Source organism: Hemitrygon akajei, unplaced genomic scaffold (assembly GCF_048418815.1).
Source record: "Hemitrygon akajei unplaced genomic scaffold, sHemAka1.3 Scf000041, whole genome shotgun sequence".
In the NCBI taxonomy this organism is placed as follows: Eukaryota; Metazoa; Chordata; class Chondrichthyes; order Myliobatiformes; family Dasyatidae; genus Hemitrygon; species Hemitrygon akajei.
The window spans coordinates 8,576,554-8,599,802 of NW_027331927.1; positions in this window are offsets into that span (position 1 = coordinate 8,576,554).

Genomic DNA, 23,249 nt, shown 5'->3' on the forward strand with positions numbered 1-23,249 from the left:
TATTCTCAGGTTGCATGTATATGGTAACGTATTGTTACTTTGAAAATAAATTTACTCTGAACTTTGAATGTGATCATCCCCGATTAAACTGATCTGAGGGGACCGGCTGGTCTTTCTTTCTGTGGCGATGTCCTCCTGTGAACTACAGTGATGTTCTCCACATTCAATCGTGCAAATCTCTTCGTCTGCTAATTTCATCTTCATCAGAGCATTCACAGCCTGGAAGCCTGAGGAGCGAGTCGTACCCATCCATCAACCAAGTATCCAACCTAGTTACCATTCGCAACCACCTGCAGGTCAGGGGATTCACTGGTCACACTGCCTCACTGAGGAAGAAAATAACTTCAGTAGTTTTAAAAATAATCCCGTGCTTTCCTCACGTATATGACGAATAAACTCTTCTGGGTAATCAAGCGGGGTACAGGTATCGATTATAAACGACGTTTCAATGAAAACTTCTACCATCTTCTTCAAGGATAATGCTTGGGCAGGTCTAGCCCGGTGATATTTTTACCCCTGTATTCCGGCCCTCCTTATTGGTTAATCCTCATCAAATCAGTTTTCCGTTCTGCCACCTTGTTTACAATCGAATTCCAGTCCCGGTTTCGCTTTTGTTGAAAAACTTTTCCTCCAGTTTTATTTCAATGGCTTCCTTTACCAGGCCGAACCAAAAGCAATTGGGGCGGCACAGTAGTTTTGTGCTGTCGAAGTCAATCCTATGGCTAATGGAAATGCAATACTCTCCCACCACCGATTTCTCTAGGTAACACAAACGGACACACATTCTGTACACCTTGATAAGCGTTTCCACCGTGCATCCCGTCTGGCCGACGCATGGAATCCTGTAAAATCCAGTCGATCAGAGTCCCAACTCACTGACCTGCATAGGCTGTGCCTCGACTTTCCTTGTAATTTTGTGGGTGGTATTAATCGGGTATTTCTTCAGGATCCTGGGGATTCTTCCAGAAACCGTGGACATATTGGAGAGACAAGCATTAGCGATGGGGTTAGCCTCGTTGGTTGGTTTCCTTGTTTTTTTCTGACAACCTCTTCAAGGGTCCGCTTAATTTCCTTCAACCTGTAACCATTCTGTAGGATTGACGTGCATCAACGTCTTATTTCCTCGGGGAGACCCTCCGGGTCCGAAGAAGTAGAAACAGTCGTTCTACGTTCAGACACGTAATCCTGGCTGGTATTGTTGAGGGCTGGAGAAGAAGGAATCTGACAGGAGAGGGGAGTGGATCAGGGGAGAACGGAAAAGAGAAGCGGCAACAGGGAGAGATGGTAGGCAAGCAAGGAGCAGACTAAGAGGCCAGAGTGGGGAAATGAAGAAGAGGGATAGCGGAGTGGAAAAAACCGAACGTTTGACATATCCATATTCATGTCATAAGATTGGAGGTTACCTATGCGGAATATAAGGCGTTAATCCCCCCCCCCCAGCCTGAGAGTGACCCCATCGTGGCAGAAAGGGCGGTCACGGATCGACACGTCGGTCCGGGAATGGGGATAGGAAATGAAAGGAATGGCCGCTGGGAAATACTGCTTTTGTTGATGGAGCTGAGGAGCTCTACGAAGCGTAAATCAACTTAAAGAAATGTCTCGGCCAGGAATGTCGACAGATTATTCATTTCCAATGATGCAGCCTAATCCATTGAGTTCCTCCAGCATTTTTTATGTTCTGTAATTAATTTGATTAACGGATTGCATGCGTTCAGTATCTTCTGAAGCCTGGATGTGATATTAGTTTAAGGCTCTTCACTATATTACAGGAACGTACAAACAACGTATTCTTTATTTTATATTCCCAGAGTGAAACAGAGCTGATCAAAAACAGCATGGCTTTGGCATATGTTGACAAAGGCTACAGAGTCCAAAAATGGACAAGATCAACAATAGCAATCATGAAACCGAGAGGCGAGCCTGAGAGTGTTTCACAACAACGTTCAGTGACTTCTCCAATCGTCATTTCTTCACCTTTGAGATGTTGCAAATTCCCATCAAACTCTCCATACCTCATCCCAATTGGAATTTGCTTGAATTACATCATGTTTATTTTCACCCCAGGTGTTGGAAGACTCGTCAGCCTTGTGCAGTATTGAATATTCAGTGTGCCGGAGCGAGTATAAATGAATGACCGTGGAGGTTCATCAGCTCAGAGTTTCTTCAGCGAGATCGCGGGCAGCTGGAAGACAGGCTGAATCTCACGCAGCATGCTAGAAACGTTTTACCGTGTGAGAAAGATATATTTCATGATCATTGCCGTTATTGGTGTTCCTGGTAAGAACATCGGCGAACTAACATTTGCTGTTCTGAGTGCGCGTTCTTTAGACTTGTTCAGTTCCCGACAGCGTTGTGATGCCGGTGTGTCAGTGAGTGCGGTGCAGACATTGTGACAAAACTCTATGTTCGTTCAGAGTTCGCTTGCAGTTTAATCGGCTGAAAATAAACCGACAGTTGAATCAGATGGAGAGCGCAAGCTCAGAGAGATAGATTCATTGTGTGAATTCATGGCAGATAGTGTTGATTTATCAATGCAAAGACGCTGCCAAAGCCACCTCCGATGATCCAGCGCGCTCGGTACCTTTGCGGTCTGCGTGGTGCTATTCCGCATCAATAACGCAACGGACTTCAAATTCAGGTTTAATGGTATTGCACGATGCTTTACGAAATTGCTGCAAGTTTGGACGGAAAGTGGGAAGTGAAACCCTGATGAGATTCAGGGTATAGAAATCCCTTGCTAGTTAGACTCCGAACCATCGCGAGTTCCGAAAATGGAAATAAGTGGATGTGTGCGTTTTAGTGTGCCTGGGTTTGTTTCCACGCCCGGTGTTGTAAAATGAAGATAGAGTTAAGAGGGAGTCACTGTTGTGCGTTGAACGTCAGAAGGGGTACAGGCGATACTCCTCTCTGGAGCAATGTGTCGAAGCATTCAGAATAATGTTGGAACAGTTTGGAACAACCACAAAAGAGGCAGGTGCTTTGATGTACCTGCATCGTTTTTGATGATCTAAGCACTAGCCTGCAAAATATCTGAAAAGTTCAGCGGATCAGGCAGAATCTTTGAAGCGAAGTTTTGGAGCCTTCTCATCGGGTACCTTGGTACGGTGTGGATAAAAAAAACGTACAAGAGCATCTGCAAAATTTCTAAGTGGCGAATTATGCGGGAACAGGTGGGCTGGTGACAAGCGGGCAATCCAGGTGGAGGCAAAGACTGGCGAACGGCGGAAGCAAATTTGCTTTGAACTTTCTAATGAACTCAGGCGGAGCGAAAGCGGCTTCGCTGTATGGGGAGAAGGGCCAACCATAGCCTGGACACGACCTTAATTTAATTCCTGACGAAGGGTCTCGGCCCGAAACGTCGACATCGCTTCTCCCTATAGATGCTGCCTAGCGTGCTGTGTTCCACCAGCATTTTGTCTGTGTTGTTACCTTAATTTAATGTTCTTCACTGTATTGCAGGATGATACAAACAGCATATTATTTTTATATATATTTTTATTGCTGTGATTTAAAACCGAGACCATTTCCAGAGTAAACCAGAGTATCCTAATGACAGTGCATCTTCGGTCTATGCTAACAAAGTCTATGCAGCCTAGGAATAGATAAGATCAACAATAACAATCATGAAACCGAGAGGTGAGCCCGAGAGAGGTTCACAACAACATTCATTTACTTCTCCAATTGTCATTTCTTCATCTTTGAGATTTTGCAATTTCGTGTCAAGCTATCCATACCTCATCACAACTAGGATTTTACTTGAATGACATCATGTGTATTTTTACCCCAGCTGTTGGAAGACACGTCAGCCTTGTGTAGTATTGAATATTCAGTGTGCTGGAGCGAGTATAAATGATTGACCGTGGAGATTCATCAGCTCAGAGTTTCTTCAGCGAGATCGCGGGCAGCTGGAAGACAGGCTGAATCACACACAGCATGCTTGACACATTTTACCGTGTGAGAAAGATATGGTACATGGTCATTGCCGTTATCGGTGTTCCCGGTTATAACAGAGGCGAAGTAAGGTTTGTAATTCTTTGGACTCGTTCTGTTACCGACAGCGCTGTGAGGCCGGTGTCAAAGCTCCGTGTTCGAGATTTCTTACAGTTTAATCAGTGGCCTCGATTGAAAATAAACCCGACGTTGAAACAGACGGAGAAATGAAGGTCGGGTGCATGGATACATTTTGCAGATTCATGGCAGGCAGTTTGGATTTGTCAAAGCAAAGGCGCTGTGAAACAGACGGAGAATGGAAGGTCGGGTGCATGGACACATTCTGCAGATTCATGGCGGGCAGTTTGGATTTGTCAAAGCAAAGCCGCTGTGAAGGTAAACTCTGCTCTTGCCAACTTTGCGGGATACATGTTTTTACGCCGTAGAAATGGCGGAACATTCACATTTAAAAGTATGGTGCTCTGTTTTAGGAAATTGATACAAGTTTGAAGGGAATGCAGGAAGCGAAACCCTGGTGACTGTAGACATCAGTTGCGTGTGAGACTCTGAACCATCGGGAGTTTTGAAAATACAAAGAAGGAAATACATGAGCACTAGTGGACCAGGTTTTGCTTCCGCGCCCCATTAGACATGAGGTGAAGAGGAGTTAAGCGCCAACATGGCTTTGTCCTTCAGTGGGCAGACGGGGTAAGGTACATGCGATCCTCCGCTCTGGAGAAATAAGCGCCGAAGCAATTAGAATAATGCTGCAGTAATTTGGAGAAGCCCCTAAAAGAGGCAGATGTTCTGAAGTAATTTCATTGCCTTTCATTTGGAAATTGGATGGTTTAGGCACTAACGTGCACAATACCTGAAGCAATCAGCAGGTCAGGCAGAATCTTTAAACACGAAATTGAGAGCTTTCTGATCGGAAACTTTGACTAAATGTGAAGGAACCCCGGACAAGAGTAGCGCACCCGGTGGGGAGGGGGTGACAAATGGGCAGCCGAGGAGGAGTCGAAGTCTTGCAACGGGGGAAATAGATTTGATTTGAAATTTGAACTTTGTTAGTGAGCGGGCCTTCGTTGTACGGGAGAGTGCCAGAACATAGGTGCCGGGAACGCGGCAATCACCATTGCTGTGGAAGTTGCGGAGGCATCTGGTTTTACACATCTGTGGAAAACCTGATGGTGGGAGCTTTATATTGATTTCCTCAAAGCACCCTCGGTGATCAGTTGACAATTCCTCCTTCCCAAACTCTGCTCTTCTTCCACTAAAGAGTACCATGCATTTTCACCCAGCAGACACGCGTTTGCGGCAGCTGCACCTCCCGTTTTACACCTTTTAAACCTCCAGAAATGAGTTGTCTGCAAAGATTAACTGTTCTCAGTTTCCTGCTTATATCTGTTCTGAAACCCACGGGACAACGAGACAGTAATTCAGTCATTCTTTCTTGTTGTTCCCCCAGTGAATTTAGTGGCGATTGCGATCCTGTCCCGGGGAAAGTGCGGACTCTCCACGTGTACCACGCGCTACCTGGTGGCCATGGCGACGGCGGATCTACTAACCATCATCTTTGCGGTCATATTTTGGCGAGTCAGTTATTATTACTTCCCCGGAACTTTCCTGGACATCACACCCGTGTGTACTATGATCTCTGTCCTGGGAGAGGCAGCCACAGACTGTTCTGTCTGGTTCACCGTCAGCTTTACATTTGATCGGTTTGTCGCCATCTGTTGTCAGAAGCGGAAAACAAAGTATTGCACCGGGAAAACTGCGGCTGTGGTTCTGACAACAACCGGCGTTGTGCTCTGTTTTGAAAATGTGCCCTACTTATTTAAATATCGTCCTGTGAAAGTGATTGTCAATATCCCCTGGGACTGTATTCCAAAGCCCGGGTCCTTTACGGATCCTGGATGGGTGGGCTACAGATGGCTTTCTAAACTTATAACGCCATTACTCCCGTTCGTGTTAATACTACTGCTCAACGCTCTGACAGTCAGACACATTTTAGTGACTAGTCGCGTCCGTCAGGGGCTGAGGGGTCAGAGCAAGGCGGAGAACCGCAGTGACCCGGAGATGGAGAGCAGGAGAAGGTCTGTGATCTTACTTCTCACCATCTCCGGGAGCTTCATCATCTTGTGGTCGGTAAATGTTGTCGAATTCCTTTATTATATCATTGCCAGATTGGATCAGAATCATTACAATGATTCGGAATACATATTTCAACACACCGGATACATGCTGATGATATTAAGTTGCTGCACAAACACGTTTATTTATGGGGTAACTCAGTCCAAGTTCAGAGAGCAGTTCATCAGCGCAGCGAAATATCCGCTCACGTCAATTATTCAACTAATTACTAAACAAAATATCTAAGCTTTTCTCAGAGTCGGTCGCAGTGTTTTCCATATTGACACAACTGAACCGGCTGTCATCGGGCAACGTGGTGGTGCTGAGAATAAAACTGGTTTAGAGCCCGAGAGGCACAGCACGGGATCAGACCCTTCGGATCCCGCAGCTCGCGTACCCCTCCTCCCAACTAAAATTAATCTCATCCTAACTTATATATTTTTTAAAATATTTTTCACCACATTCCCGCTCTCGTCACAGCCCCGCCCCTTTGGATAATGAGAGAGCGGGTTTGGATCAGAGGACATTGAAGACCAAGTCGGCCGAAATGCAACTCATTCGTTACTTTAGTTGTTTGCAGAAGAGTGAAATAAAAGCAAGAAAATGAACGGTCCACACGAATTTACAGTAAACCTTGCTCTTGTCCTTTGATTAGATAAACCTTTTATGGAGAAATGTTTAACACAACAGATCTCGTGCATTCTGCTCATAATTGTGCTGATTTCTGTGGAAAAATCCAATGCCTACTCTGCTTCAAGGAGAGAATGTCGCCTCATTTCCGGATTTCTAATGATTTTTCATCCGAATATACTGCCTGTTGAATCTCCACTGCACTCACTCCAGTACAATCGTATATTTATTGTGATTCTTTTTCTCAGTTAAAGCTGGTAAAACTTCAGATATCAACAGAGATAATCACACTCATTTCTCAATTGTTATAAACTGCGGGGGAGACGGGGGTAGAGAGAGAGAGAGACGTGCCGAAGAGAGACTGCGGACAGAGATGGTAGGGGCTTAGCTGGGGGGAGATGAAGGCTGGGGGGAGAGAGTCTCGTAGGGGACAGTGACGCGGGTAGAAAGAGAGACTCCTGGGAGCGAGATACCGGGGTTGGGGAGTGAATCGGATGAGTGCCTAAGGCAGAAAGTGTTTTAGAGACTGATGGTGGGGTGGTGGGCGTGAAGAGATTGGGGATACAGAGAGTCGGAACATAAAAAGACTGGGTATGGAAATAGACACTGAGGTTTGAGAGAGCGACTGGGATGAGGTGGGTGGTGTGAGTTAGAGAACAGGCTGTACATATGTACAACGAGCAGCTAGAGGGCATTCCTTCTCGTGGGGCATTTTGGAATTGCAGTGCATCCATTCTAAAATCCTTCTGAAACATCCAACTGTTACCGCTTCGCTGACCTATCCCATACCGTCTCTTTTACCCCACTCCTTCCTTCCCACATCGATTCCGCGATATCCCTTTCTCCAACCCGTTTTCGCGACTGTCAATCGGCCTTTCTCAGTCTGTGCTGTCCTCCCTCCCTCACCATCGCTGTGAACACATCCCCCGCCTCATGATACCCATGCGCGGATTAGTCTGGTTAAACACTCGTACCGAGTCGTGTTAGTACTGGGACACACTGGGCAATTAACAATGAGGGTGCTACGAACCGAACCCACCGAGACGAAAAACATGGACTCTCGAAAGCCCGCGCCAATACAGCACCTCCGACTCGCAAGAGGGCCAAATCGATACTGCTGTTCCAGCAGCCTCCATTTATAATCAGGGAACACACACTTATCCCACAGACACGTGTCAGTCTCCAAACTCATTGCCCCACTCTTTCCCCACACCCTGTGTTAGTTCCCGGACTAATCACACTTTCCCACAACCTCCCCACAGCTCGTGTAAATCCTCGAACTCATCACACTGTCCCTCTCTCTCGCCACAGTCCGTGTCAGTCTCCAAAGTAATCACACTGTCCCACTCTCTCGCCACAGCCTGTGTCAATCCCCAGATTAATCCCACGGCCCCGTTCTCTTTCCACAGGCCCACGTCAGTACCCAAATTAATTCCATTGCCCCCCTCTCTCTGCAGTCCGATTCAGTCTTCGAACTAATTACTCTGCCCCACTCTCTTCACGCAGCCCGTGTCTGTCCCTGGACTGATCACACGGTCCCGTTCTCTTCCGACAGGAGTACGACTGTCCCCAAACTAATTCCACTGCCCATCTCTCTCCCCACGAAGCAGCCTGTCCCACTAACCCCCACAGACAGCGTCAGACCTCGATCCATTATCTCCACACAGCTCCGTCTCAGTTTCTAAAGCAATGAGTTGAGGGAAGTGCAATTGCAGTGGCATGCAAAAGTCTAGGCACCCCGGGACAACATTTCTGTTATTGTGAATAGCTAAGCGAGTAGAAGATGACCTGCTTCGAACAGACATAAAGTTAAAGTTGACACAGATCTTTGGATTTCGGCACCCTGGATGATGGTGATAATAAACCGGATTCTGATTCTGACTCTGATCAGCACTCACGAAAACCCCGCTACACTTTGTGAATATCCCAGCACTACACACCCAGGGACAATAATTACCACACACCTCAATATTGACCCCGATCTGCCGTTCAGTGCCCATCCAATGAAATTAATCCCATAACCCACGACCCATTAATTTATCACTGCAACGACTGTCCAGTCACAGTGTCAGCCCCTTCTTGTATGCCATTCAATTCAGATCATGTAATAAATACATGAGTATTTCGTTACGAACAATCATATATGTTATATTTCCAATGAAAGCGCCGGACAGTTCGTCAAATATGTTAATCCGACACCTACCTCACTGTCAACAACGCTACCAATTTTGTGCATCTGCAAAACAATTGCATTGTTGGTACAAATGTAATGAATGCAGATGCTCTGTCGGTTTAAGCATTTTCACCGATCCGAGGATCATGTGAACGGTGATTGAATTACTTTGCCTCAGACCAGTGCCAACCTTGACTGGAGCTGGTTTACCACGTGACGGGCTGCACCAACGCTGTAAGAACACAACCGGCCCGGCAGCGTCTATGCAACTGAATCCGCCCTTGATGTTTCGGGCCCAAACCTAACACAGAACTGGAGAGAAATGCAGGAAGAAGTCAGAACAGGAATGTTTGGGAGAGTGGGAGGAGGACAAGCCAGAAGATGATAGGTGAAGCCCGGTGGTTGGAGAAAGGTGATCAAATAAGAGGCTGGAAGGTGATTGGCGGAAATTCCAGAGTGCTTGAGAAGAAAGAATCTGATAGGACAGAAGAGTGGATCATGGGAGAAAGGGAATGAGTAGGGGCATCAGCGGGAGGGGTGATAGACGGATGAGGAGAGGAGTAAGAATCCAGAGTGGAGAAATGTAGAAGAGGGAAGGGAGAAATTTCGGAAGATGGAGATATCCATGTCCATGCCATAAGATTGGAGGTTACTTTGATGGAATGAGAGGTGTTGCTCCTCCAGTGTGAGAGTGGCCGTATCGAGGCAGAATAGGGGGCTATAGATATGTCGGACAGGGAATGGGGATAGAAATGCAAACGGTTGGCTACTGGAATAGTTTGTCGTTGGAGCTGAGGTGCTCGACGACGCGTTCATTAATTAGAAAAAGGGTCTCGGTGAGAGCGATGACTGTTCATATATTTCCTCAGATGCTGTTTGAACTGTTGACTTACTCCAGCATTCTGTGTCTGTGCTGCAATTCATTTGATGAACGGTTTGGTGCGTTGAGTATCTTCGTAAACCTGGATGCGATATCAGTTTAACGCCCTTCACAATATACAGCTGACAGATGTATGTGTTGGGGAGCACTTCGGGTCCAGTGATCACAATAGCATTAGCTTCAATATAATTATGGAGAAGGACAGGACTGGACCTAGAGTTGAGATTTTTGATTGGAGAAAGGCTAATTTTGAGGAGATGCGCAGGGATTTAGAGAGAGTGGATTGGGTCAAGTTGTTTTATGGGAAGGATGTAATAGAGAAATGGAGGTCATTTAAGGGTGAAATTATGAGGGTACAGAATCTTTTTGTTCCTGTTCGGTTGAAAGGAAAGGTTAAAGGTTTGAAAGCGCCATGGTTTTCAAGGGATATTAGAAACTTGTTTCGAAAAAAGAGGGATGTCTACAATAGATATAGGCAGCATGGAGTAAAGGAATTGATCGAGGAATATAAAGAATGTAAAAGGAAACTTAAGAAAGAGATTAGAAAAGCTAAAAGAAATTACGAGTTTGGTTTGGCAAATAAGGTGGAAGTAAATCCGAAAGGCTTCTACAGTTATATTAAAAGCAAGAGGATAGTGAGGGATAAAATTGGTCCCTTAGAGAATCAGGGTGGTCAGTTATGTGTGGAGCCGAGGGAGATGGGAGAGATTTTGAACGATTTCTTCTCTTCGGTATTCACTAAGGAGAAGGATATTGAATGGTGTAAGGTGTGGGAAACAAGTAAGGAAGTTATGGAAGCTATGACAATTAAAGAGGTGGAAGTACTGGCGCTTTTAAGAAATTTAAAAGTGGATAAATCTCCGGGCCCTGACCGGATATTCCCCAGGACCTTGAGGGAATTTTGTGTAGAGATAGCAGGAGCTCTGACGGAGATCTTTCAGATGTCATTAGAAACGGGGATTGTGCCGGAGGATTGGCGTATTGCTCATGTGGTTCCATTGTTTAAAAAGGGTTCTAGAAGTAAGCCTGGCAATTATCGACCTGTCAGTTTGACATCAGTAGTGGGTAAATTAATGGAAAGTATTCTTAGAGATAGTATTTATAATTATCTGGCTGGACAGGATCTGATTAGGAGTAGCCAGCATGGATTTGTGCGTGAAAGGTCATGTTTGACAAACCTGATTGAATTTTTTGAAGTAGTTACGAGGAATGTTGACGAGGGTAAGGCAGTGGATGTAGTCTATATGGACTTCAGCAAGGCCTTTGACAAAGTTCCACATGGAAGGTTAGTTAAGAAGGTTCAGTCGTTAGGTATTAATGCTGGAGTAATAAAATGGATTCAACAGTGGCTAGATGGGAGATGCAGGAGAGTAGTGGTGGATAATTGTTTATCGGGATGGAGGCCGGTGACTAGCGGGGTGCCTCAGGGATCTGTTTTGGGCCCAATGTTGTTTGTAATATACATAAATGATCTGGATGATGGGGTGGTAAATTGGATTAGTAAGTATGCTGATGATACTAAGGTAGGAGGTGTTGTGGATAATGAGGTGGGTTTTCAAAGCTTGCAGGGAGATTTATGCCGGTTAGAAGAATGGGCTGAACGTTGGCAGATGGAGTTTAATGCTGAGAAGTGTTCTACATTTTGGCAGGAATAATCCAAATAGAACATACAGGGTAAATGGTAGGGCATTGAGGAATGCAGTGGAACAGAGAGATCTAGGAATAACAGTGCATAGTTCCCTGAAGGTGGAGTCTCATGTAGATAGGGTGGTGAAGAAGGCTTTTGGAACGCTGGCCTTTATAAATCAGAGCATTGAGTACAGAAGTTGGGATGTAATGTTAAAATTGTACAAGGCATTGGTAAGGCCAAATTAGGAATTTTGTGTACAGTTCTAGTCACCGAATTATAGGAAAGAGATCAATAAATTAGAGAGAGTGCAGAGACGATTTACTAGGATGTTACCTGGGTTTCAGCACTTAAGTTAGAGAGAAAGGTTTGTTACGTATTCAGGCAACAATAAATATATATGAGTTAGGCAAGGGTTTTTATAACAAATAACACGTTTATTAAACACTGAAAACAAACCCCCTCAAAAGTAAACAAACTCAAACGTAACCGGAAAACAGCTGCTGTGCGACAGCGTAAACAGTTCTTAATAGCGTTGCAGTCCAAACAGTCTTTAAAGCGGTATTGAAAAAAAAAACAGTTCTTTAAAGCGGTATGCCGAAAGTTCAAAAGCTCACAGTCCTTATAAAAGGAAAGAATTTTTAAGGCGATTTAAATTCTCTTCCACGTCGTTGTCCTATCCCCGGTGTCGAACTTTTCCACGAAGAATTTTATGAAATATAACGGCTTAAAGGCACTGACCTTCCTTCCACACTATTCTCAATCTCCCGCAATCCCAGCGGAGATTAACACGAGAACAGTCAACGAAATCCTTCCGAATGAGGATCAAATAAGGTCGAGACCAATCCACCGTCGAAAATCGAGTCTCCTCGATTTTTATCTTCCAAACTTTTATCATCACTCTCCACAGTAAAGAAACTGTTGGCGATGACCTTTTAAACTTTAGGCATTATATAAAACTTCATTTTTCAACTAAACTGCGTCATGACATTAAATCACGCAGGGACATGAAATCAGCTTGGCAAATCCCGCCACGAACTGCCCCACCTGACAGGGTTGGTCTTCCTTTAATACCCTGTAAAAAAACCTGTCACATGACCTCTACTGGCGGGAAAATGACGTCACTCCACCATCACAAGACCATTACCTCAAGTCCAGTATAACTTCAACCCAGTCACGTGACAAGGGTACCACTGTCACGTTTCACGGGTACGTAACAGGTTGAACAAGTTAGGTCTCTATTCATTGGAGCGTAGAAGGTTGAGGGGGGATTTGATCGAGGTATTTAAAACGTTGAGAGGGATAGATAGAGTTGACGTGAATAGGCTGTTTCCATTGAGAGTAGGGGAGATTCAAACGAGAGGACATGATTTGAGAGTTAGAGAGCAAAAGTTTAAGGGAAACACGAGGGGGTAGTTCTTTACTCAGAGAGTGATAGCTGTGTGGAATGAGCTTCCTGTAGAAGTAGTAGAGGCCAGTTCAGTTGTGTCATTTAAGATAAAATTGGATAGGTATATGGACAGGAAAGGAGTGGAGGGTTATGGGCTGAGTGCGGGTAGGTGGGACTAGGTGAGATTAAGAGTTCGGCACGGACTAGGAGGGCCGGAATGGCCTGTTTCCGTGCTGTGATTGTTATATGGTTATACAGCGACATACAAACAACTTAATGTGTTTTACATAAAACTATTGTAATATCTATCACCGAAACAGTTCTCAGAGTGAAACAGATCAGCCAATGACAATACAGCATTGGTCTATGACGTCCATGTCCATGGAGCCAAGGAATGACATGATCAACAATAACAATCATGAAACCGAGAGGAGAGTCTGAGCGTGTTTCGCAACAACTTTCACCGACTTAGAATCGTCTTTGAGATTTTGCAATTTCGTGTCAAGCTATCCATACCTCATCACAACTGGGATTTTACTTGAATTACATCATGTTTATTTTTATCCCAGCTATTGGAAGACACGTCAGCCTTGTGTAGTATTGAATATTCAGTGTTCTGGAGCGAGTATAAATGATTGACCGTGGAGATTCATCAGCTCAGAGTTTCTTGGGCGAGATCGCGGGCAGCTCGAAGACAGGTTGAATCTCACCAATATGCTTGAAACATTTTTCCGTGTGAGAAAGATATACTTCTTGATCATTGCCGTTATTGGTGTTCCTGGTAAGGATAGAGGCGAGCTAACATTTGCGGTTCTGTGTGCGCGGTCTTTGGACTCGGTCATTTACCGACGGCGTTGTGATGCCGGTGTATCAGAGAGTGCGGTGCAGACATTGTGACAAAACTCTGTGTTCCTTCAGAAGATCCCTTGTGGTTTAATCCGTAACCTCGACTGAAAATAAAGCGGCAGTTGAAACAGATGTAAAGTGGAAGATAGAATAAATAGATACATTTTGCGGATTCATGACAGACAGTTTTGATTTATCAGTGCAAAGTCTCTGTCAAAGTAAACTCCGATATTCCAGCGCGCTCCACACCTTTACGGGCTTCATGGTGTTAATCCATATCAATAGCGTAACATGCTTTACATTCAGATATATCGGGTTGCGCTGTGTTTACAAAAAATTGCTACAAATTTACGGGATCGCAGAAGCGGATCGCTGGTGTGATTCAGGGGAGATCAGTAGACATCACTTGTGAGTTAGACTCCGAACAATTGTGAGATTCCAAAATTAAAATAAGCGTCTGTGTGTGTTTTAGTGCACCAGAGTTTGTTTCCGTATCCTACTCTACAGAGGGAGTTCAGAGCCAATCCAACAGTGTCTGTTGGAGATCGGACGGGATAAGGTACATGTGATACTCTGCTCTGGAACAATAAGCATCGCAGCATTTAGAATAATACTGCAGTAATTTTGGAACAACCACTAAAAGATGCAAATATTTTGAAAAACATACATTGGCTTTCTTTTGTAAAGTGGATGGTTTAAGCACTAACGTCCAAAATACATGCAAAAGCAATAAAATCGGGAAATAGAACTTCCCGATTGCAATCGACCACGGTCAAGCGAGTTGCAGAATAGCTTAAAGGGAAACAACTGGGACCCCTGTTCGCGGATGGCAAACGGGCGTTAAGGATGAGGCGAAGACGGGCGAATGGGAGATAGAAGCGAAGGGAGCGGGGCGGGGCTTTGCCTTCTGGGGCGTTCCAGACGTATTCGACGGAAAAGCAGAAAACATCTTCGCCGAGAAACTGCCGAGGTATCCAAGCTTTGTATATGTCAAAAACCTGATCGTTTGAGACTTGTACTGATTTATCCAAGCCAAAGCACATTCGCTGATTCGTTAACAATGCCTCCTCCCAAAGCCTGCTCTTCTTCCAGGACCGAGTACTGTTCCCATTCAGCCGGCATGCATGCAGTTGTAAGAGAAATCTGCGACTCCCGCTTACACTTCTTAAACTCCGGAAATGCGTTGTCTACAAATGTTCATTGTTCTCAATTTTTAGTACATCTCTGTGCTGAGACACATGTTGCGGCGTGACAGTAATGCACCCGTTCTTTCTGCTGTTTCTCCAGTGAATTTAGTGGCGATTGTGATCCTGTCCCGGGAAAGTGCGGCCTCTCTACCTGCACCACTCGCTACCTGGTGGCCATGGCAACGGCGGATCTATTAACCATCATCTCTCAAACTTTTTTGGGGCGAAGTAATTATTACTTCCCCGGGACTTTTCTGGACATAACCCCCGTATGCAGTATGAACTATATCCCGTTAAGGGCTGCCACAGACTGTTCTGTCTGGTTCACCGTCACCTTTACGTTCGATCGGTTTGTCGCCATCTGTTGCCAGAAGCTGAAAGTAAAATATTGCACCGGCCAAAACTGCGGCTGTAGTTTTGACAACAACTGGCATTCTTTTCTGTTTTAAAAATGTGCCCTACTTCTTTATGTATCGTCCAATGAAGTAATTGACAATATACCCTGGGGCTGCATTCGCAAATCGAGCTACTATACCGATCCCGGCTGGGTGGGGATATAGCTGGCTTTCTACATCCTAACGCCATTACTCCCGTTCGTGTTAATACTACTGCTCAACGCTCTGACAGTCAGACACATTTTAGTGACAAGTCGCGTCCGTAAGGGGCTGAGGGGTCAGAGCAAGGCGGAGAACGGCAGTGACCCGGAGATGGAGAGCAGGAGGAGGTCTGTGATCTTACTTCTCTCCATTTCCGGGAGCTTCATCATCCTGTGGTCGGTAAAAGTTGTCGAATTCCTTTATTACACCATTGCTGGATTGGATCAGAATAGTTACAACGATTCGGAATATATATTTCAACACACCGGATACATGCTGATGGTATTAAGTTGCTGCACAAACACGTTTATTTATGGGGTAACTCAGTCCAAGTTCAGAGAGCAGTTCATCAGTGCAGCGAAATATCCCCTCACGTCAATCATTCAACTAATTAACAAACAAACTATCTAAGTTCTTCCCAGAGGCGGTCGCAGTTTCTGTTTTCCATCTCGACACGACAGAACTGACGGTCATCGGAGAACGTGGCAGCTGCGAGAGTGGTTGAGAGCCCGAGCGAGACCCAGATCCGGAACAGGCTCTTCGGCAACTGCAGCCGGCGGCTTCCACCTCCCACCGGTCATTAAACTCAAACCACCTTCTGTTTGTATTTCCACCTCCCACCGGTCATTAAACTGAAACCACCTTCTGTTTGTATTTCCACCTCCCACCGGTCCTTAAACTCAAACCAACTTCTGTTTGTATTTCCACCTCCCACCGGTCATTAAACTCAAACCACCTTCTGTTTGTATTTCCACCTCCCACCGGTCATTAAACTCAAACCACCTTCTGTTTGTGTTTCCACCTCCCACCGGTCATTAAACTCAAACCACCTTCTGTTTGTATTTCACCTCCCACCGGTCATTAAACTCAAAACACCTTCTGTTTGTATTTCCACCTCCCACCGGTCATTAAACTCAAACCACCTTCTGTTTGTATTTCCACCTCCCACCGGTCATTAAACTCAAACCACCTTCTGTTTGTATTTCCACCTCCCACCGGTCATTAAACTCAAACCACCTTCTGTTTGTATTTCCACCTCCCACCGGTCATTAAACTCAAACCACCTTCTGTTTGTATTCCACCTCCCACCGGTCATTAAACTCAAACCACCTTCTGTTTGTATTTCCACCTCCCACCGGTCATTAAACTCAAACCACCTTCTGTTTGTATTTCCACCTCCCACCTGTCATTAAACTCAAACACCTTCTGTTTGTATTTCCACCTCCCATCGGTCATTAAACTCAAACCACCTTCTGTTTGTATTTCCACCTCCCACCGGTCATTAAACTCAAACCACCTTCTGTTTGTATTTCCACCTCCCACCGGTCATTAAACTCAAACCACCTTCTGTTTGTATGTTTCACCACATTCCCGCTGCCGTTACCGTCACACGTCTATCGATAACAAATCCTGCCCTCCAGTGTCAATGCTCACCGGTCAAGTGATCGGCATATCCGTTGCTTCTCGCTGACGGTGAGGAAATGGAGCACCGAGCGGAAACACTGCCGGCACAAGGAGAACGGGCGGAATTCACATTGAGCGCACCGGAGACCAGCTCGGGACGGCTCCGTGCTCGCAGTGAGTAGACAACACCGCAGTGAGATTTAACTGTTCGCATCCAGCATCGGATCGGCACGTCCGCCAACACGCTTTCAGCGGACAATGTCTACGTGCACAAGCATCCTAAGATCAACTGTCTAGTTAACCTGTATCCAGTGAGTTTGTATCAATTTCCTGATGTGTTCACCTGCACAGGGAGTGTCTGCAGAAGTTCCGATTATCATTAAAGTTGACTTATATTACTTTGTGAGAAAAACACGTTTCATCCTCATTTCCCTGGATGCTTGGCGGGATGGGGGAGGGATCGGCATCCGTTAGTCTTGTGAGACCACGGATTTGCACCTTTGGAAGGTTTCCAGGGCGCAGGCCTGGGCAGGATTGTATGGAGGACCGGCAGTTGCCCAAGCTGCAAGTCTCCCCTCTCCACACCACCGATGTTGTCCAAGGGAAGGGCAAGGGGCCGATACAGCTTGGCACCGGTGACGTGTGGTTAAGAGCCTTGCTCAAAGACACAAAACGCTGCCTCAACTGAGGCTCGAACTAGTGAGTTTCAGATCAGTAGACCAAGGCCTGAACCACCTGACCCCGCGCCTACACGGGTGGGAGAGTAACAAAAACCTGTAATGACTTCAACTGAGGCTCGAACTAGTGAGTTTCAGATCAGTAGATCAAGGCCTGAACCACCTGACCACGCGCCTACACGGGTGGGAGAGTAACAAAAACCTGTAATGAATTCAACTGAGGCTCGAACTAGTGAGTTTCAGATCAGTAGATCAAGGCCTGAACCACCTGACCACGCGCCTGCACGGGTGGGAGAGTGACAAAAACCTGTAATGACTTCAACTGAGGCTCGAACTAGTGAGTTTCAGATCAGTAGACCAAGGCCTTACCCACCTGACCACGCGCCTACACGGGTGGGAGAGTAACAAAAACCTGTAATGAATTCAACTGAGGCTCGAACTAGTGAGTTTCAGATCAGTAGACCAAGGCCTGAACCACCTGACCACGCGCCTACACGGGTGGGAGAGTGACAAAAACCTGTAATGAATTCTCAATTGCCAAAAGCTTTCCGTCTATTCGAGTGGTGTTCAGTGTTGTGGCGGTTCGGACAATTACATAAATATTGTTGTGTCAGCTTAATTGTTTAATATTATTGTGTAGTGACTTTAAGGTGGAAACAGTTGTAGATATTACTGTCGGTACAATATATACACTGTTCATACCATCGTCTATCCATTTTCTCCTTGAAGTTATAATATTTCTACTGCTTTCACTTCTGGATTTCAGAATGTTTTGCATGTTTGGAATCGGTCCATGAAGGAAGTTGTTCTTGCTGGTGTATCCTGTAATATTCTATCGGGAAGGTTATTATGGATATGCAATAATAGATCGGTCCTCTTATCAATATGTACTCCGGCTCTCAGACTGAATGAGGATTGTATTGATAGTAATGGACCGTATCCTTCATGAGTTTATGTTTCAAAGCAAGTTTTTGGTGAATGATGCTTGCCACTTGGTTCTGCCTGTGTGAGTAATCGGATTGAAATAAACTGTTGCAAGATCCCTGAATGTGTTGGATAGTTTCTGGATTCTCCTGGCATTTTCTCCTTTTGTCGTCTTGCTGGTCTTTAACTGTGTAATTTCATATTTTTTTGTGTTTACTGATCGTACTTTGCAGCAGAGGGAATGAAAACTCCACTAACACCCTGTTTTTGAATGTGTGCAACTCACTCACATTCGTCTTCCCTCCCCTCTCCACAGTGCTCTCGACTACCTCGTTTCTCTCTTCCACCCTACCATTCTCTCAGCCCACTCCAACCCCTCAGCACGCCTTCCTATCTCTCAGCCTTGTTCCTCCATCCTCTCTTATTCTCCTCACCCTGCTGTCCTCCTACCCCTATCTCACTCTACTCAACCCCATTTTCCCTCACTCTCACTTACCATGCCCCCTTTCTGTCTACAACCCTCCTCAGTTCGGTTCAATTCAATTTCAATTTAATTGTCATTTATCCATATATGAACACTCATGAATGCAGACAGACGAGACAGCGTTACTAGGTCAAGGTGCGAAGACTCGTTACCAACACACACACAGTGAGCACACGCAAGATCATGATGACGTAATAACAGTCCCGACACCGACCTACCCAACCCAACCCCCACCGCCCCCCCCCACACCGGTGACGCCGTGGCTGCATGCATATGTCATCACAGCCACATAGAATATCAGTAAAAATACAACAACGCAGGACTGATATAGTTTAACACTGGACACCCCAGCCTACCGATATCATCTCCCGACGGTCCACGAACCGCGGCTTTGTGGCGCAGTTCCCTTACCGGCCACCGACTCCGACAATGTCCAAAGAGTGAAAAGGTGAACCGGAAGTTTGGGAAATCGATGATCATACCCAACAGACACACACAGTGAGCACACACAAGGACACAATCACGTAATAAAAATCTCGAGTCCCACTTCACCTCTCGAACACCACCACTTCCCCTCGACGAGGGGTTGAGAGACTGGGTCTATGGAGAGAGAAACGGAGGGATGGGGAGAATCGGAGGGGAAATGAAGTCTGCGGTGAAAGAGACTGACGCAGACATTGTGGGGAATATGTGACATACTAGGAGAGAAGAGACAGGGGTGAGAAGGGAGTTTGGAAAGAGAGACGAAGCGGGTGGAGATACTAGTGGAAAGGGAGACGAAGGGATTGTCGAAGGGAGAGACAAGGGGGCAGAGATTCGGACGCGAGAGAGAGACTGGGGAAAACTCGTTACGATTGCGGGAGAGACGGAGTGGTCAGGGAGAGAGACAGAGAGACTGGAGAGAGGGAGAGACTTGAGGACGAAGAACATCTGGAAGAGAGTGACTGGCTGACTGGATTGCTAAGGAGAGTGAGAACGGGGCGGGATGTGACAACAAGAGAGAGAGAGTGGTGGGGTAGAGAGAAGAACCATGGGAAGATTGAGAGAGACCTTGGATGCGGAGAGTGGCCATGGTGAACAAACAGATCGGGGTGGATAAAGCTCGTGGATGTGGTTTGGGAAGTGAGATCGGAGTGGAGATGGAAATTGGTTTGGGCAGAGACCAGGATGAGGAGCGAGATCGGAGCACATAGAGACGGTGAGAGAGGTTGAAAGCTGGGAGAGAGATTGGGAGGGGGAAGCGACTGGAGTAAAGACAGCCTGGAGGAAAGTGAGATGGGGGGATAGGTAGCGATTGAAAATGAGCGATAAAGAGACCGGGCTCGGGAGAGGCATGAGGTTGGAGAGACGGGAGAGAATGACTGAGGGAGTTAGAGACTCGTGGGAAGGGGAATAGACTGGGGGTTAGAGAAGGACGGATGGGTGGGGAGACACACGGGGGGTTATAGTCTGAGGGACAGAAGAACGGCCGAGATTGACGGGGGAGAGAAAACGGGCTGGAGAGAGGAGGTGCCAGAAACGGTGGAGATACGGCAGTGGGAAAATGTTATAAGAGAGAGAGAGACCGGAAGTGACAAAGACTGGGTAGAGAGACACTGGGCAGAGAGATGGAAGTGAGAAAGACTGGGTAGAGAGAGTGACGTAGAGAGAGTAGGGAGAGAGAGAGAGAGACTGACGAGAAGATAGTAATGAAGAGAGAGAAACTGGATGATAGAGAGACTGGGGAGAGGGAGAACGGGTAGAGCGAGTGGGTAGGGAGAGACGATGCGAGGGGGGCTGAGGGTATAGAGAGAGTAAGGTTAGAGACACTATGGGTTCCGAAAGATGCTGAGAGATATGGAGAGAGAGGGCGAGGGAGACTCCACAGCGAGTAGGGTGGGGCGAGAAATACAAGGAGAAAAGACAGGGAGAGAGACATTTTGGGGATAGATAGATTGGGGAGAAAGAGATTGGAGGAGAAAGACGACATATGGGTGCCCGTTCAATGAGGGACACAGATATTTTGGGCTGAAAGAGAGACTAAGGCGTAGATGGGATGACTGTTTATTGAGACAAACTGGGTGGGAAGAGACTTTGGGAAAGAGAATGAAGAACAGGAGAAACGAGTGGAGGGACACTGGGAACCGACAGAGACAGGGGAGAAGACGGGTGAGAAAGACGAGGGACAAAGGAGCAGGAAAGATAAGATGTGAAGAGAGAGAGCGCTGGTGGCGAAAGAGAAGGGGGACACTAGAAGAAACGAGAGGGAGCGATAAGGAAGACAGCGAGAAAGAGTGAGAGAGGCAGAGACTGGACGAAGAGTTTGGGAGAGAGAGAGAGGATCTGGGCGACAGAGAGTCTGGTGTTGAGGAGAGAGAAAGTGGGGAGGGAGAGTGAGACTAAGAGAGCGACTGCTGGGGTAGAGAGAGTCTGAGGTTTGAGAGACAGAGCGGAGGAGATGGACTTGAAATGGGAGAGAGGTCGGGCTGAGCTGAGGGATCTGGAATGGGCGGAAATATGGCCAGAAAGATCGGAGCGTGGAGGGAAACTGTGTTCAGGTAGGACGTGGAAGGAAAAAGTGGAGAGGGAGAGAGAGGGAGAGAGAGAGAGAGAGAGAGAGAGAGAGAGAGAGAGAGAGAGAGAGAGAGAGAGAGAGAGAGAGAGAGAGAGAGAGAGAGAGAGAGAGAGAGGGAGAGAGAGAGAGAGAGAGAGAGAGAGAGAGAGAGAGAGAGAGAGGAGAGAGAGAGAGAGAGAGAGAGAGAGAGAGAGAGAGAGAGAGAGAGAGAGAGAGAGAGAAGGAGGGCTGCAGAGAGGGACTTGGGGGAGAGAAATAAGAGAAAGAGACGGGGAGGGAGGATATCCCTGGTAGGTTTGCTAGCATGGTTCGGGAGGGCTTAAACTAATTTACAAGGGGGATGGGAACAAGGGCAGAGAGACAAAGGGGTGTAAAATGAGGGTAGAAGCAAAAAGTAGTAAGGTCGAAAGTAAAAGTGGCAGGCAGGCAAATCCAGGGCAAAAAGCAAAAAGGGCCACTTTTCAACATAATTGTATAAGGGCTAAGTGTGTTGTAAAAACAAGCCTGAAGGCTTTGTGCGTCAATAAGAGGAGCATTCGTAAAATTGTGGATGAATTGAATGTGCAGATAGTTGTTAATGAATATGTTATAGTTGGGAGCACAGAGACATGGCTCCAGGGTGACCAAGGATGGGAGCTCAACATCCAGGGATATTCAATATTCAGGAGGGATAGACAGGAAAGAAAAGGAGGTGGGGTAGCATTGCTGGTTAGAGAGTAGATTAACGCAATAGAAAGGAAGGACATCAGCCTGGAGGATGTGGAATCGATATGGGTAGAGCTGCATAACACTAAGGGGCAGAAAACGCTGGTGGGATTTGTGTACAGGCCACCTAACAGCAGTAGTGATGTTGGGGATGGCATTAAACAGGAAATTAGAAATGCGTGCAATAAAGGAACAGTAGTTATAATTGGTGACTTTAATCTACATATAGATTGGGCGAACCAAATTGGTAATGGTGCTGAGGAAGAAGATTGCTTGGAATGTATACGGGATAGTTTTCTGAACCAACATGTCGAGGTACCAACTAGAGAGCAGGCCATGCTAGATTGGGTATTGAGCAATGAGGAAGGGTTAGTTAGCAATCTTGTCGTGCGAGGCCCCTTGGGTAAGAGTGACCATAATATGGTGGAATTCTTCATTAAGATGGAGAGTGACATAGCTAATTCAGAAACAAAGGTTCTGAACTTAAAGAAGGGTAACTTTGAATGTATGAGACGTGAATTAGCTATGATAGACTGGCAAATGATACTTAAAGGGTTGACGGTGGATATGCAATGACAAGCATTTAAAGATCGCATGGATGAACTACAACAATTATTCCTCCCAGTTTGGCAAAAGAATAAACCAGGGAAGGTAGTGCACCCGTGGCTGACAAGGGAAATTAGGGATAGTATCAAGTCCAAAGAAGAAACATATAAATTAGCCAGAAAAAGCGGCACACCTGAGGACTGGGAGAAATTCAGAGTCCAGCAGAGGAGTGCAAAGGGCTTAATTAGGAAAGATAAAAAATATTATGAGAGAAAGCTGGCAGGGAACATAAAAACTGACTGTAAAAGCTTTTATAGATAGGTGAAAATAAAAAGATTGGTTAAGATTGTTTCCGATGTTGGGGAAGACTAGAACGGGGGGTCACAGTTTAAGGATAAAGGGGAAGCCTTTTAGGACCGAGATGAGGAAAAACTTCTTCACACAGAGAGTGGTGAATCAGTGGAATTCTCTGCCGGAGGAAACAGTTAAGGGCGGTTCATTGGCTATATTTAAGAGGAAGTTAGATACGGGTCTTGTGGCTAAAGGGATCAGGGGGTATGGAG